The sequence below is a fragment of the Manis pentadactyla genome, chromosome 12 (assembly GCF_030020395.1).
Source record: "Manis pentadactyla isolate mManPen7 chromosome 12, mManPen7.hap1, whole genome shotgun sequence".
Taxonomy (NCBI): domain Eukaryota; kingdom Metazoa; phylum Chordata; class Mammalia; order Pholidota; family Manidae; genus Manis; species Manis pentadactyla.
This window is the reverse complement of record NC_080030.1, coordinates 30,324,523-30,329,075: the sequence shown is the minus strand read 5'-3', so window position 1 is coordinate 30,329,075 and position 4,553 is coordinate 30,324,523.

Here is a 4,553-nt window from a genome sequence, read left to right as displayed (position 1 = left end):
TGCGGGGGTCCTGACAACGTTGGCTACTGCCATGGGCTCCCAGGGGAGCCCCCAGCCCAGGCCTGCATGCTGTCCTACCACCTGAGGCCTGTCCCTGATGGGCAGTTTGAGCCTTAAGAGCGGAGGGTCTGGGCTGGAAACGTGGATGCCGGTCCCCTTCCATGGTGACCCTGTCTCCTCCACGCCGGGCTGTCCTCCCCTCCAGCCCAGAGCACACGGGCCTGGGAGGGAGTGGGGCCCCCGGGAGGGAGTGGGGCCCCCCCAGTTCAGCTCCTCCAGACCCTGTGGGCCTCCAGGGATGCTCTAGGGAGAAGACGCCCCTAGCCGAGAGGACACAAGCCGCCAGGCCACACGGTGCTCTCTGCCCTGTGCCTCTGCCGCTGGCTCCAGGGTGGGATGGCCAAAGCAGGGCCACGGGGCGGAGCGGGAGCACGTGGACCCCTTGCTCGCTGAAAGGTCATGCTGTTCCTAAACAGGCTCACGCACACCCCTGGACGAGGGGCGTGCCCATCTCAGAGACGGGCCTCCCAGCTGGTGAGTGCCCACTTGGGGTCTGAGCTGCGCAGTGCCGTGCCAGCCCCGCAGGCGGGACCCTGGACAGAACAGGAAGTCCAAGGACAGGTCGCATCTCTTCCAACACCAGAAATTCAAAGTGTCATTCTCCTAAGAGTTTGTTCTTTTGTTTTCAATTCCAATTAGAATATGACATAGGGAAGGAGATATGTTTGAAAACCATGTTTTTTACCAATTTTCAAGTGCATTTTGGATATGAAAATATCATCCCATTGCTCTATTCACAGAATGAGGTATTACTCAGCCTTAAGAAGGAAGGAAATGACACATGTCACAGCAGGGATGAGCCTTGGCCATTGTGCTGAGTGAAATAAGCCAGGCACAGAAGGAAGGACACATGCTGTGCCATTCCCCTCAAGGGAAGGACCTGAAATCCTTGAGACAGAAAGTAGAGGGAAGGTGCCAGGGGCTGGGGAGGGAGCGGCAATGCCCTGAGGATGGGCGGAGGGGACGGCAGCATGACCATGTGATGAGCCTAAGGCCCGGACATGCATGCTTGCAAACGGTTACAATGGTCAACCTGAAGTTACATGTAGTTTACCACAATATGAATAAATACACACATCCGTAATGCGTTCTTACACACACGCATATGTACGTGCACACCTCCCCTCCACCCCCGCCGTACCCCCGCTGTCCAGGCCCACGGGTCGCTGCCATCCCAGCCACATCAGGGTCGCCCTCAGCACGACCACACTGCTAGTCTCCCAGAGCTCCGTTGGCGATCAGAGCTAAGCCTCCGCTGAGCTGGTCTGCATCTCAGCCCAGCTGCATCTGCAGACAATGAGCCACCTTGCCTGCTGACACCGCTCCCCCTCTGTCTGTCCTAAAACGAACTCCCCATGCCTCCAGGCCTGCTGTTGCTGCAGAGCACAATACATTCATGCTCCTGTTTCCATGGCACCGCGCCTGCAGTATTTACTTACATGCATAGACCACGGCACAAAAGATGCGGGAAACTGCAGAAGCCATTGGCTCACGTCCCACAACCTCAGGCTTGAGTTTGTTGCTCAAGGATTGATTAGCATGCAGACCTCTGCTCCCCAGCGACCAGCGGTGGGCGTTGTTTTAGGCGCACAGAGATCCGGCTTCTGCATGTTTACTTTGGAAACAACGGTTTATCTGATCCATCGAGGGTGAAATTGTGATTTCACCTCCCAAGGTTTTGTCAAAGACCAGAGCGCTTTCCCGCTCGTTCGAGGAGCCGGGGCACCAAGTGGTCCACATACTTTCTAGGCAGGCCAAGCCGGTGTTACTGCTTCTGGGTGGGCGAATGGGGCTGTGGCCTGACACAGCCCCCGGGGGACCCCGCTGTTGCCGAATAAACCTCGCTTGTCATTTTCATATGTATGGCGTCTTCTTGCTGCTTTCAGAGATGTAGCTGTTCCCGGAATATTGTACTTCTATTTGTCACTTCCTGTGCGGCCTCTGCCCGACCTCCTCACTGCCCTGCGGGCCTCTAGAAAGCTGGAGTGGGAAAACCAAGCTTCACATGTGAACTGTGCTCCCCCAGTTGGCTTGCTCTGCGTGACGGCCCATCCGTCGGCCCTGACGGTGAGGCATCTGCACCGTGTGCAGCTCTGTGGGGAACACAGACCGGGGGCGACCTGGTCCTGACTGCGGCCCCTGGGAGATGGGCCAGCGGGAGAGCAGAGAGGTGCAGGAGCGGCTGCCAGGCAAGGTGCCAACATGGCAGGCTCTGCAGGCAGACATATGATGTGCAGTCCTTGGTAGCGAAGTACCTCCAGGGCACGCACGCATCAAGCTGATTTCCAGATGTGGGGGGACAACTGGCTGACTGGAGGCCCCCACAGGGCCAGCGCAGACAAACATCCCCTGCTGTCCCCAGGCCCGCAGACCCCTCCCATGTCCCCTTGGCTGGGCCAGACCAAAAGGGACTGAAGCTTGGTCAGACAGAAAGAAGTTGTTTTCCTGAGCACATTTTTCAAAAGTGGACATTTTTCCAGAAAATGTTTGGGAGGAAAGGCGTTAGCGTGACCCCATGGTGGTTATAGTGATGAGAAGCTGGAAGAGGCAGAGCCAGGGGAGTCAGGTCGGGACCCTGAAGGCCCTGCCCCTCTGCCTGGGGACAGCCCTTCTCTGCTCCCTCAGCACGTCCTGGCAGGTGAGCGCAGTGAACCCAAGCCCAAGTCGGCTTCCCTTACCCCTCCAGGCAATGAGCTCAACACTGTGCTCGCAAAGAAAAGGCAGGGCAGAGCTGGACGGGACCGCCTGCTATGAGATTGGGGCTCTCCATCACCAAGCACAGGCCTGCCGGAGAATCGGGCCCCAGCAGGGCAGGAGGCCCCACCTGTCTCTGGGACGAGCCAGGAGCAGGCAGTGAAGCCAGCCTCAACCTTCTCCTGGGGCTGGAGCCCAAGGCACCTGCCGCAGACACCATGGTGCCTGCAGACCATGGTCCCTGGGCTGCCCCAGTGCCTGCCGGGGGTGTCCAGACCCACAGACATGTCCACGGGGCTGTGGCCGTGCACCGCTCATCCCTGTGCTCCTGGGAGGAGCAGCCAGGCCCCCAGCATGAATGAACTTCATCAAACAGCTACAAAGGCATATCTGAGGAGCCCCACTAGGGCCAGCAGGATCCCCTGAGCACCCACAGGCCCCTTTCTGGCCTTTCTGCCTTGCTCCTCTTGCAGGGCCCGCCCCTCACTCCCCAACTTAAGACAGAGCCCCTGCCCCGCCCTGGCCTCGCAGAACAGTCTACAGCTCGCTGGGGGCTCTTCTTGGGAATGCATACGACGTTTTCACCGGCACTCAGCAAGGTGGGGCTGGTACCGGGCGATGGGCATCTCCCCACTGGAAGCCAGCTTCCCCAACAGCCCAGAGTCCCCACCCTGAGGCCTCCACCCCTGAGGAACATCACGCCCCCTGGCAAAGCCCTCTCCCGTGACCAGGGCCTGCCCAGCTGCCCAGAGTTGCCTGGACCCAGTGCCCACGGTGTCCTGTCCTCACAACGGTGTTTCTAGTGCATTTGTTCACTTGCAGGGTGTCCGATGGCATGTCTCTAGACCAGTGGTTCTCCAGCTTGCCTCTGCATTGGAAGCCCCTGATGGCCCTGGGTGTGCCCTGAAGCTACCACCCCATCTCAGCTTCACCATGTGCAGGTGGCCTCTGAACAGCCTGGGTTTGACCTGCATGGGTCCACTTGGAGCAGATATTTTTCAATTAATATAGGAACATTTTTTGGAGATTTGTGACCATTTGAAAAACATGTTCTTTTCTCCAGCTTACTTTATTGTAAGAATATAATATATGATACACATAACATATAAAATATGTGTTAATCAACTGTTTATGTCATCAGTAAGACTTGCAGGCAACAGCAGGGGAGTCAGAACTTAACTTGGATTTTCAGCTGCGCAGGAGGTCAGTGCCTCAACCCCTACATTCCTCCAGGGTCAACTGTACTCAAGTTCTGGCTGCTCTGTGGCAGCATCTACATAAGGAAGTTATTTAGAATGTGGTGATGCAGCCCCAGACAGAGGCCCACACCATCCCCTCAAACCCAAGCTAGGCCCTGGGAGCCCCCAGTCAGGGAAGGCGAGGCGGCTTAGAGCAAAATGTGGGCTGTCCCGATCCAGGGGCCCCAGCTGCTGAGGGACACCCACTCCCCCCGGCTTGTTCATGGCCCCTCTCACATACTCGCGGCGCCTGCACACCCCCTGCTCCAGTGTGCGGCCACGGCCACAAAGAGTGGCCTGCTCGGCAAGGTGGAAACACAAAGGCCTGCTCCGTGTCAGGGGCTCTCATGGCAGAAGCCCAGCTTTGCCTGGAGCGGCAAGCAGATCTTTCCCACCGTACCAGCGTGCAGGATGGAGCCCCTGCCAGACCCCATGCCCCATCTTCATAACTGAGCGCTCTGAAAATAATCCGGCCCCGGCATGAGCACCTAGCCATCAGATATTTTGCTGGAGCTCCCTTCCGGTCCCGTGTGCTGGAGCACTGCTTTCATTCAGTCTCGA